Source organism: Gavialis gangeticus, unplaced genomic scaffold (assembly GCF_001723915.1).
Source record: "Gavialis gangeticus isolate Ggan-Ray unplaced genomic scaffold, GavGan_comp1, whole genome shotgun sequence".
NCBI classification, from domain to species: domain Eukaryota; kingdom Metazoa; phylum Chordata; order Crocodylia; family Gavialidae; genus Gavialis; species Gavialis gangeticus.
Window position 1 is genome coordinate 11,091,592 of NW_017729001.1, and position 12,459 is coordinate 11,104,050.

A 12,459-nucleotide genomic window follows, 5' to 3' on the forward strand; every position below is an offset into this window, starting at 1 on the left:
ACACACACACACACACACACACACACACACTTTTACAAAAAACAAAACAAAACAAAAAAACTCTGTCACTTGTTCCTGGGCCAACCGTCAGAGTCCCTCCAAGCTGGGGTCCACTAGAACCTCCTGCTTGAACTCCTCCTGCCCAGCTAGGCAATCAGTGGGGAGCTCCAGTGCTCCTGTAAGGGGTGCACCCTCCTCCTCAGGGATGTCCTCTAGCTCCTCCCCAGGAGGCTCTGCTCCCTCTGCCACTGATTGACTGGGCTCCTCCCTGGGACTGTCACTTAGCCTGACCCCAGGGTCACTATTTCCTCATCAGCTGGCTGGCTGTCACAGTCAGGGGGATTCTCTTTCTTCTCCTCCACCGCCTCTGCAGCCAACTGGGTTACCTGGCTCAGGGAGGCTTCCCCACCTCCTGCCTTTGCCTCCTTGGTCTGTTGGTGAGTCACCACATCAACAGGAAGGGGTTTCATAAGATTTTCCCATGCAGCTTGCGTTCCCCCAAGTCCTAACATATCCATCCCCACCAGTATGGGGGCAGCGGCACACTTCAACACTCCTAGTTCCAACTCCATTTCCCAGTCCCTCCACGTAATGGGTAGACAGGCTACTGGTACCTTGAACGGCTGGTGTCCTACCCCTTCTGTGGTAAGGGTCTTTTCAGGGACTATATCCAAGGACAAAACAAAGTTGATATCAAGCAATGACACACTGGCTCCTGTGTTCACCTCCCCAGTGACGGTTCTCCCGTGTACTATCACCTCTGTCCTGTACGGAGCTGTTGCCCCCTCTAGGTTTGTAATCCTGTAGATACAGGTATGCCCCCCTCAGTGCATACATTTGTTGCTTGGTTGACAGGCCTACAGGTGTTGCTCTGGTTTGGGCAGTGGGCCTTGAAGTGACCCAGCTCTCCGCAGTTGAAGCAACCCCTCCTATCCAGCTTGGGGGGAGTGACCAAATCTGGGACCACCCAGTGCTTTGCAGGGGGAGCCCCACTCTCCCATTTTGGGACTGGCCCACCCTTCTCCTATTTTGGGACCCCCTTCTGGTCCCTCCCAAAGTGGAGAGACTTTTTGTCCAGCCCCTCCAGACTGAGCAACAACTGATCTGCAATTAACAGAGCCACCATGGCTGTTTTGAGGTTCTGGTTCTTGACTAGGTATTTAATCTCCCTAGGACATCCGAAATAGAGGTGGTCTAGCGCCATAAGTGTGTCCACCTCCTCTATGGTGGTAGCTTTGGCTCCCTTCTGCCATTTATGATATAGGTCCTTTAAATGGGCCACAAACTCGGTCAGAGACTTTCCCTGCAGTGGGGTACTATTACAGAACCTTTTCTGGAAATAATTTGGCCCAACATAAACCTCTGAAACACGGCCTCTTTAAAAGACTCATAGTGTTAGGCCCGACAGGCAGACTATCCAGGACAGTAGTCCGGTCGCCTGACACCAGTCCAGTAACATATTTCAGATGCTCCTCCTCCTTCAATTTCCATCAGTTCACTTGCTTCTCAAAGTTGCTCAGGAACACCTCTGGATCCTCTCTGGCTTGGTATGAGGTGAAGACCTTGGGGTGCAGCTGGCACCGGCTGCACCGGATCGACCGGGACTCCAGTGTTTTGCCATATCTGGAACACCAAAATCTCACACTCGTGCTTGAGCTGGACCTCTCTGGCCTTGTGCTCCAGCTTGTGCTGCTCCATCCTGAGCAACTCGAGCTTCAGCTTGTGCTCCCATGCTGCCACTGTGCCTCTTTTTCTGCTAGCTCCATCTTATACTTCTGGAGTTCAAGCTCTTGGGACGAGACCACTCCTTGGAGTTCTCCTCTGGAGGCCCATTGGAAGAGGCTTCAGCCCCATTCAGAACCAGGGCACGATGTCCCTTGGCCTGATCATTGTCCCACAGGGCTTTAATCAGATCCTGTTTCTTTTGCCCCTTTTTTCTTTGGAGGCCTCTCCTTTTCATTTCTTTCACCAGGCCATTCACAGTAAGGTGGTCATACTTGTCAGCCATCCTAGCTAGCTACCCTGTCCAGCTGACCCGATGCCAAATTAAAGACTCATTTGCTCAAGGGTTTGCAGTGGCTCAACTTCCTTCCCCAAAATTATGCCTTCCAGACAACAAGCTGTGGGTTCCCATTCTGCCCCCACTTGTGGTGGGCCAGTAGGGGGCGCTCCTGCACTAAGCCACCCGCCTCACTGCACCTGACTAAAAACCAAGCTTCAAGTGCCTCCCCTGGGGCACATATGTCCAGCCGACCCCCATCTGGGAGCATACCCACAAGTCTGGCGTAACCGTTGCCACCACCCGGGGTTTGGTTGTTGTCAGGGCTCTGTGTCCCTGGGATATACAGACCTTGTAGTTTTTGTGGATGCTTAACCCACTGTGAGATTCTGGGTGCTTCTTATAGCCTGAAGCATCCCAAGATAGCCTCAGATACCAGAGGAAAATAAAAAGCTTAGCCCAACTTTTCTAGTCCATCAAAGGGAAAAAAAGGCCTGCTGCTCCCCTCTCCCAGTACCACAGCCAGGCACCCTGTAACTTGATACCGCTATTGACTGGTGGGGGAGACAAGGGGAGGGGGAATAGTACAAGGAAGTTAGAAATACACTTTGAGCAAACAAAAGTAATTTGAGCCTTTGCTGATATTGGATTCAACGATCCTATTAAACGCAATTGCCTATACTTATTTCTAGACTCCTGGCTAGTTTTCAGATCATTAGTTACAGAGAATCATCCAAGCCAGAGCCTGAAGGTGCATTGCTTGCCACTTTTCAAAATGCCCACCAGGAGGAAGACAGCCCACTCCCCTCCCCCTAGGAATTTTACCTGCCTGGGTCACCTGACTAACCAGCCAGCACCATGAAGAAACCCAGGAAATACCAGGGTGACCTGGTTTGTCCCAAGTGAGTGGCAAAGAGAAGGGATTTCTCCACAACCACCCCTTTACACACCACTGGCAGCTCTGAGCACAGAAGGATAGGAAAGGGGCCTCCCTCAGCCTGCCCACATCTCTGCAGATAGGCAACTAGGCAAAGACAAAACCAATGGGCCTGATTTCAGCAGGCCCTTGCCTAGCAAGGACCCTGAGCCACACATTTTTTTTTCTTCCCAAAAATACATTTCTATTTATATAAATAGAGATTTGTACGCTATAACTGTCCAGTCTTTGAGCACATACACCATTACAGTATCACATGTATAATATACATACCCATGCTGTCACGCACCTGTTACAACTCTTGCACCCTCACTCCTGTGCATGCACACACCTATCCATACTTCCTTCACCGTTACAAATACGTTGGCCCACCTCCGTTCCTTTCCTTAGTCTCTAATCTTTAGTCCATGTCACTATCACTGTCACTGTCTCCATTGTCATTATCACTGTCATCATCTCCTCCACTGTCCTCATCGCTCAATCCACTTAGTTCTTCGCTGTCCCCAACTTCTTTCATGTCATCACTGCTCTCTTCCCCAGGTGGTATCTTTGAACAGTGTGTGCCAGTGGCTCATCAGCTAGATGATCTTTGCTTCACCGTCCTCTCCTACCATCTTTTGATAGTAACCCAAGCCACACAGCAGCTCAGAAACTGGCCACCACATCTCACTCACTTCAGCCACTTGTTCCACCTACTTCAGTTGCCAACAGCAGGCTCCCACCTTGTAGCAACACAAAGGCAGATCCCGCTCCAGGGCTGGAGCTCAAGCTTTGTCCCTGTCTCTTGGGATTATGTACCAGCAGGAATGCCTGCCCCCGACCCCTTCCCTTGTCTCCTATTTGGTGCAACTAAAAAAGGGAGATCTCCCAACACCCATAATCCCCCAAGTGCAGAGGTCAATCCCCCTTGAAGTTGCTGACAAACACAAGTACTTATAAAAAAAAAAAAAGGGCCTGCAGGGGTACCACAGAGACCAATGCATTCACACTATACCGCACCATGAAAGAACAATCATACATAACTCCCCAAATCTACAAGCCCAGAGAAGAAGAGCAAAGAAGCAAGGTGGGATACATCTAACACTAACCCCAAACACACACAGAACACAAGAAGTAATTAAAAAAAAAAGAAAATAGGAAGCTCTGTTGCTCTTCAACTGCAGGAAAAACATCAGCCTCAGAAGAGACTGCCAAAAATTGCCCACCAACTCCTCTGTTTCAAGCCCTCAGGGCAGGGTATTGGGAAAAGTTTTTAACTAGCAATGATCGCATCTCAGTTTGGTTGTACACAAATATATGTAACACACAAAAATGTACAACTCATTTTGCATTCCAAAGGTGTCCTAGTTTTATGTTTCAGGGTATCATGTTTCTCCTGCAAAGTGGCCATGTCTACACAAGACACTGACTGCACAGCTACTCATTACATGACTCCGCAGTAACTGGCCACCAGGTTGGTCTGACAGGACCTGCCTCAAATGAACCCATGTTGGTTGCCCCTAAGCATGATCCCCCCTGCTGGTCCCTTGCAGATGTGCTCCTGGACAATTTTCTCAAAGAGCTTTCCCAGGACCGAGGTAAGATTAATGGGCCTATAGTTTCCTGGGTCCTCCTTCCTCCCCTTTTTGAAAATGGGGACCACATCGGCCCTTTTCCAGTCCTCTGGCACCTCGCCAGAGCACCACAAGTGCTTGTAAAGCTGTGCCAGGGGTCCCACAATGACCTCTGCCAATTTCCTCAGCACTCTGGGGTAGAGATGGTCAGGACTTGCTGACTTGAACACATCTAGTCCCACCAGAAGTTTCCTGACTAGGTCCTCACTGACCCTGGGCCTGGCTGCGCCTCCCCTGGGTCCGCCCAGGATCCCAGTGGGGGGGATGTCTCGGTCCCTGCTCAGAAAAATGGAGGCAAAGAATTTGTTAAAGAGGTTAGCTTTGTCATCTGGTGTGACCACCAGATCGCCAAGCGTGTCCTGCAGAGGCCCCACATTACCCGGTACCTTCTTTTTACACCCTATGTATTTAAAAAAGGACTTCTTGTTATCTTGGATCCGGGTCGGTAGTCCCAGTTCCATTTCTGCCTCAGCCTTCCTAACAGCCCCCCTACAATCTCAAGCAATGGAGGTATAATCCTCCCTGGTGATGGCCCCTCCCTTTCATTGGGTGTACACCTCCTTTTTAGCTTTGAGACATTCCTGGATGCCTTTGGTGAGCCATGGGGGCTTTTGAACACTCTTGACTCCTTTGATCCACGCTGGGACTGTCACCCTTTGGGCTTGGAGGATCGTCTCTTTAAGGAAGGACCACTCTCCTTGGACTCCCAACTCCCCTCCCCTCCGGGACCTCAGTACCTCCCCAACTATTCTCCTTACCTCATTGAAATCCGCCCTCCTGAAGGCCAGGGCTGCTCTCTTGCTGCAGGCCTTTGACACGGTGCACTGGATGGTGAATTCCAGCAGGCGATGATCGCTGTCGCCCAGGTGGTCGAGAACCTGCAGTCCTCTCACCAGGTCATCGCCCATGGCCAGGACCAGGTCCAACAAAGAACTGTGCACCTTCTGGTTAGATGGAGGTCCTGTAACTCAGCTAGGAACATACGTGAGTGGTCAGACCTGGCTGACTGCTCCTCCCAGCAGATGTCCAGATAGTTTAGGTCACCCATGATGACTATGTCCCTTGACTTAACTGCCTCCACAAGCTGACCTGAGAATTCCCGGTCCAGCTCTTCCCCCCGGTTGGGTGGTCTGTAGCAGACACCCACCATTAAGTCCCTTTTGTTAAGTTACTAGTGTCCAGACTCTTAGACACACTGTCTGCCCACTTGGAGCTCTGAACAGCAGCAAAAGCCATCTTCTTCTGGCCACTTAGAGCCTCAAAGACAGGCTCCTAGGCAAAGACATCCTGAAAGGGTGTGGATCCAAATGGTCCTTCCCGAATGGGAGCCCCAGGCCACACCCCAGCTCAGAAACCATCCATGACATCCACTGCCACTCCAGCCACTTTGACCACCAACACAACGCTCCTGGCTTGCAGAAAGGCATGGTAACTCCCATTTCAGTGTAGGGGCTAATGTTTTTCTCCCACATCCTGGGGAACTACTGTAACAGATACACCTACCCCCGCCCAGCTCCTTCCCTCATCTCACCCTGCCTGCAAGCACAAGTATGCCACCACCCAACAAAGCTGTTCCTCTGTATGCAAAGGCCAGTCCCCCTTGAGACTACTGATAAACACAAGAACATATGCAAGAAGGGTCTGCAAGAGTACCACATAGACCAGTGGTCACAAACCAGTGTGGTGTGGGTCCACTGGTATATCTTGGAGCCTCTTGGAGTTGATCCAAGGCTGGGGTGGGGGGCTGAGTGCTTGTGTACATGCACATGCATACCCCAGCCCAGCCAGTCAGTCTGTGGGGGAGGGAAGGGGCAGGGGCTAGACTGAGGCCCCCACAGTGAGGGACAGTGCCACAGAGCAGGGATACTTTGAGTGGGGCCCCGGCTAGGTAGGACTTACTTGCTGGGGAGGCGCACCCCCAATTAATTTTTTCTCCCTCTGCTTTGATCTGCCCCCCTTTTCCCTCCCCACAGACTTACCTGCTGGGTTGGGGAAGGAGAGGGGGTGGAAGCAGCATATGGTAGATCTTGGGTTGCTTTTAAATGACAAAGGTGATCTTCTACTTAAAAAGCTGGGAGACCATTGACATAATCCAATGTACCCACATACACTGAGCTAAGAAGAATCAGACACGCAGGCTCCCCCAGACTACAAAATTATAAGAAAGAGAACAAAAATACAGAACTAAAGACATTTAAAGCATAGCACAAAAATAAAACCCTAACACACATTCAACACAAAAAAGAGACCCAGGAGAATGAGTCTGCTGCTCTATTCTTCAGCCACAGGAAGGATATCAGCCTCAGCAGAGGCTGCCAAAAATTGCTCATGAAAGCTATATTTCAAGCTCTCAGAGCAGGGCATTGGGAAAAGTTTTCAACTAGCAACAATCATGCCTCAGTTCAACCTCACAGGCTATGATACTGCCACTGCGCAAAGATAACACTAGTGGGTCATGTGACCCTGCCCAGTTTCAGAGCACTCCTTCTCAGGACACAGTGAGCCCCACCTCAAGTCCATGCTGCACTTAGCCACTTCCCCACTGGCCTTCCTACCCTGAGGCAAGGGTGCAAGTGGGGGAAAAAGCCAGTTCAGGCCCAGCCAACCCCTGCTGCTGGGGTATTATGGGTCACCTAAGTAACCTGTCCTCTCTGGGAGCCACAGCCCGTTTCTCCTGGACCCCACTCCATACCCCCAGCATCCAGAGATCTCTTTCCATCCAGAGACTGCTTTCACTGGCTGAGGGACACAACTCAGAACAGGCACCTGGTTGGGGTCCAAAATGCAAACAGAACTAAGGAAGGAGGCAGCTGGTGGTCTGAGCCACAGTGGCAGAGACAGGTCATACTTGTAGTACTGGCTCAGCTTCACAGCTATTGCCCTGAACAGTTCCTGTGTCCCCTGGTTTTCACAAGGACAGCTTGACAGTACTTGTGATGTGCTGTTTGACCCAGCTTATCAAATCCATCAGCTTGTGTGCATGGTGGATCACAGCCTGCTGGCCTTTGAACCATGTTAGAAGCTCCATGAACTGGGTGGCATTGTCACCCACAAATGTCACTCAATCTTGAATGTCACCTCACCTTAAAAGATCATGAAGCTTAAGAATGAACCATGTGCCGGGTATGATTTCCAGCTCCTCACTCACAAACTCCTGGTACTACTGCATAACTTGGCATGGTAGCAGATTGTATTGAGCCACAAATTCCAACTTGTGAGCACAAGTTCTGGTGGCGGCAGCACAATGCCATGTGAGTACCCACTTTGACTGTCAATGGACTCGCTGTACTGCACCTTACAGCCTGGACAGTGCTTGAAGGCTTTCTTGAAAGAAGACACCAAGACACCACATTGGGGAACTGTGTGCTCCAGACGTCACTTATTAAAGACAGAATGTGTGTACTGCAGGTGACATGAGCTGCATAGGGCAGCATTCCTTGGAGCACATCAGAGAAAGCCTTGTGCATGCACATGACATTGTTGGACAGGAATGCTGACATCTTGTTAAATTCTAAACCATTGCTCACAATTACCTTCACCATGACCTGAGACATGGTAGAAAAATTGACAGATGTGAGGTGCACTGGCTTTGTCTGAAACACAGGCAGGTCCCAGTCTGTCCAGCTCCCTGGTACAAATAAAATGTACAGCACATAGTCTTGAGGGTCAGTAGCTTCATCAGCCACAGTGGAGAAAGAGGCAAACTCTGCCAATGCATCTTTTGGGGACTGCATGCAAAGCAATATTTTTTTGTTTGTTTTGAAAAATATACTTTATAGTTTTATAGTTATATAGTTAAATATACAGCATCCTCGATAATCATTTCTACAGAAAACTTAAAACACATTTAAAACCCGTGCACCCATTACAATGATCACCCATGCGCATCTGCACCCCAGCGCTCCCATGCACCCATCTGCAGTCCTTTCCATAACACAGTCTCTTAGTTTTCACCCAGCTGTTAGGGTTTACATTATCCGCTTACTCCCTGTCTTTGTTGCTCTCATTGTTGTTTCCAAAGCTATCACTGCAAGGAGAGAGTCTTGGTGAAGCTTGCTGGTGCACAGAAAATTGCCAGCATTTGACACACATACAGCATACCCAGAGCTTCAGACACTTCCAAAACCTTTAGCAGGTATGCTATATACAGACCCAAGCCTACAGACTTGGAGATTGGATAACCCAGAGACCCACTTACCCTCAGCCATATGGCCACAGAAGCAAGCTAGAAAGGAAGAATAAGACAAACAGCCACCTTTTGAATTTTTTTGTTTTTCAAACTCAGAAAAGATCCTAGCCTCCATAGAGGCTACCAAAAATTGCCCACAACAGCTGTATCACAAGCTACTAGAGCAGGGTATTAAGAAAAGCTTTCAACCAGCAATGACTACGCCTCAGTTCAACCTCACAGGCTACAATATTACCACTACACAAAGATAACAATGCTAATTCATGTGACCCAGTGCAGTTTTGGGGCACTCCTTCTCAGGACGCGGCGAGCCCTGCCTTAAGCTTACATTATACTTGCTGGCCTTCCTACTAGGGTCCCTATCCTGCTGCCATCTTGTGTTGGGGGGAAAAGCCACCCCACAACCAACTGGTCAGAAACTATTGGTCCAGTGGCTTCTCCTGATCCATTATGGGTCACATTTTTCTGAGTAGACCAGGAGCAGGCAGTTATTTTGGGTGGAGTGCCACTTGATGAGATTTGGTGAGCTGTGGAGGGCCACAAGGGTAGCCCCGCCCTTTGACAGGTGCCCCACCCCCTGGTCACCATCTTGGGACTAGATGTCCCACCCCCTAAGCCCTTTTCCTGCCAGCTGATTTTTTTTTGTAAGGAAAATGTTTCATGTTCCAAGCCAAATCAGCCAAATCAATTCCAAATCCATGAGTAATTCAAGCCCCAGATGTGGCCCTGCTACAGCAAGCATGCGCCACCCCTGCCTGGAGCTTCAGATGTTTCCACATCCTTTGGTAGGCATCCTATGTGCAGGCCCAAGCCCAGGAGTTTGGGGTTTGGATGCCCTGAGTTCCTCTTGCTCTCAACCGTATGGCCGCAAGGGCAAGGTAGGGAGGAGTCTCCCATTTCCATAAAGTCAGTGTGTACATGAGATCCTCCCACTGGAAGTCAAAGTAGGAGGCTAACTGTGAGGCTTTCACAGGAAGTCCAGTCCATAAGCTGACAAGGGTGCAACCCCCCCACTACACAGTGCCATTTTAATTGCATTACCTTGGTCAGGTACTGCCCCCTGCCACATTCATGGTTTTTCCCTGCCCTGGGAAAGCCACCTTGGTGGCCATGGTATTTATAGTTTCATAGTTTCTAGGGTCGGAAGGGACCTGAGCAGATCATCTAGTCCGACCCCCTGCCATGGCAGGAAAGAGTACTGGGGTCAAATGGCCCCAGCAAGGTGTTCATCTAACCTTCTCTTAAAGACCCCAGGGTAGGGGCCAGCACCACTTCTCTTGGAAGTTGGTTTGAGATCCTAGCCGCCCTGACTGTGAAGTAGCGCCTCCTGATATCTAGCCTAAATCTACCCTCTACCAGCTTGTGACCATTATTCCTGGTCGCTCCTGGCAGTGCTGGGGGGAACAGGGACTTCCCCAGTGCCTGCTGATCCCCCCTGACTAGTTTGTAAAAAGGCTATGTCAGAAGTGGGATTTGAACCCACGCCTCCAGGAGAGGCTGCGACCTGAACACAGCACCTTAGACTGCTCGGCCATCCTGACTTCCCTAGCAAGTAACTTTTCTTTTTAAGGAAACATTTTTGTGTCCCAAGTCAAGTTAACCAAATCAATTCCAACTCCTATCCTTCAAGAACTGTGTGTGCCCCTACTACTAACAAGCATCCTCCACCCCTGCCCAGGGCTTTAGATACTGCCAAATCCTTTGCAGAAAATCCTACATACAAGCCCAAACCCACAGACTTAGAATGCAGACACCCCTAAGTTTTACTTATTCTCAGCTGTACAGTCACAAGAGCAAGTTAGAAAAAAAGAAGTACAGCCACCCCTTTTAACATCCCACATCCATTTTTCAAACTCAGAAAAAAATAATAGCCTCTACAGAGGTTGCTAGAAATAGCCTGCAACAGCTATAATGCAAGATGCTAGAGCAGTTTATTGGGAAAAGCTTTCAATTATTAATGATCATGCCTCACTTCAACCTTACAGACTACAATACTACCACTGCACAAAGATAAAGCTGCTAATTCATGTGACCCAGTGCAGTTTTGGGGCACTCCTTCCCAGGACATGGCGAGTCCTGCCTTAAGCCTACATTATATTCACTGGCTTTCCTACCATGGCCCCCATCCTGCTGCCATGTTCTGTTGGGGGGAAAAGCCACCCCACAACCAACTGGTCAAAAAACTGTTGGTCCAGTGGCTTCTCCTGGTGCATTAGGGGTCATATTTTTCTGAGTAGACCAGAGGCGGGCAATTATTTTGAGTGGTGTGCCGTTTAATGAGCTTTGGTGAGCTGTGGAGGGCCACAAGGATAGCTCTACCCTTTGACAGGTGTCCCACCCCCTGGTCACCATCTTGGAACTAGATGTCCCACCCCCTAACCCCTTTTCCTGTCAGCTGATTTTTTTTTTAAATTAAAATACAAGGGGCAATACGTACGGGGTGCACGTGGGTGCACATGCACCCCCTGAGTGTGGTGGTGCACCCCCTACAAAACAGAGGTCAGCACTCGCCACCCTGATGCAGTGTCTGCAGGTGGTCCATGATCCTTGCTGGCTGCTGCTGCTGCTGGTAGCTGTGGTCGCTAACCCTTGGTCGGTGCTTGCCACTCCCTTTCCTCCCACTGCCGACAGTGCTGGCAGTGTCTGTGGGAGCTCCCGCACTTACCGCCACCACTCCTGCCACCACCGCCATGTTCCTGCCACCGCCATGTCCCACCCCCAGCTGCCAGGGGCATGACTTGTTCATGTTAAAATATATTTCATAGATTTCATAGACATTAGAGCTAGAAGGGACCTTGGAAGATCATCGAGGCCAGCCTCCAGCCCCAGGGGCAGGAAGTCAGCTGGGGTCAAAGGATCCCAGCAAGATAAACGTCCAAATTTCTCTTAAAGGAGTCCAGAGTAGGTGCTGGCACCACCCCTGGAGGCAGTCTGTTCCAGGCCTTGGGGGCTCAGACAGTAAAGAAGTTCTTCCTTATGTCCAGCCTGAAACGGTCTTGGAGGAGTTTGTGACCATTTGACCTTGTCATCCCATGGGGCGTTCTGGTGAACAGGCATTCCCCTGGATCCTGATGTATATCCCTTATACACTTATAGGCAGCCACCATGTCCCCCCTAAGCCTGTGCTTTTCCAGGCTGAAGAGTCCCCTGGCTCTCAGCCTCTCATCCTAAGGCCTGTTCTCCTGCCTTCTGATCATACACGTGGCTCTCCTCTGGACTCTGTATACAGTAAAAGCTCTGTTAACCGGCACTTTACAAGCCAGCATGTTCTATTAACTGGCATGCTGGCTTGTAAGGTAAAGTGAAACCAGTAGTGCCCACCATGGCACTTCCAGTTTCTCTGAGTTCCCACAGCCTGGAGCATAGTAGGCTGTGCAGGGCCTGCCTCCCTGTCCCTCAGAGCCTGCGGGAGGAGTGGCGATGCCACAGGAGGACTGGAGTTCGCTCAGAAACATTTTAACACAGTCCGTTTGCTCAAGCTTAATGTGACTGTATATCAGAAGATTCCTACATTGCCACAGGGCACCCTTGATGCAGGACACCAACAGGTCAAAGTGGGTTGTCTGGAACCCCTGATGTTTCGTCAGGTGTCCGTACAGCACTGCCTCCCTTGTCATCAGCCTGACTCCTGTCACTTCCTCCAGGAACCAGCTTACGTTTTTCCACACTCCCTTAGCATAAGGGAAGAGCCAAAAGAGGTGGTCAGTGGTCTCATTCACAG

General features: G+C 50.1%; 2 long non-coding RNA genes and 1 other non-coding gene across 3 annotated transcripts in view; 1 reads left to right on the plus strand and 2 right to left on the minus strand.

Annotated features, from left to right (window-relative positions):
* LOC109290337 overlaps positions 1-4,634 on the minus strand; it is a 15,718-nt gene extending 11,084 nt beyond the window's left edge. Inside the window, exons 1-2 of the long non-coding RNA XR_002095576.1 lie at positions 4,622-4,634; positions 3,607-3,609 (exon numbers count right to left, since the gene is read on the minus strand). This is a non-coding gene — a long non-coding RNA (uncharacterized LOC109290337). The remainder of the gene's footprint in view (positions 1-3,606; positions 3,610-4,621) is intronic.
* Positions 1-12,459, plus strand: part of LOC109290338 — a 28,816-nt gene that overhangs the window by 10,819 nt on the left and 5,538 nt on the right. The window contains exon 2 of the long non-coding RNA XR_002095577.1: positions 2,526-2,532. This is a non-coding gene — a long non-coding RNA (uncharacterized LOC109290338). The remainder of the gene's footprint in view (positions 1-2,525; positions 2,533-12,459) is intronic.
* On the minus strand, positions 10,197-10,279 carry TRNAL-CAG. Its single transcript has one exon. It is a non-coding gene; the product is annotated as a tRNA-Leu (tRNA).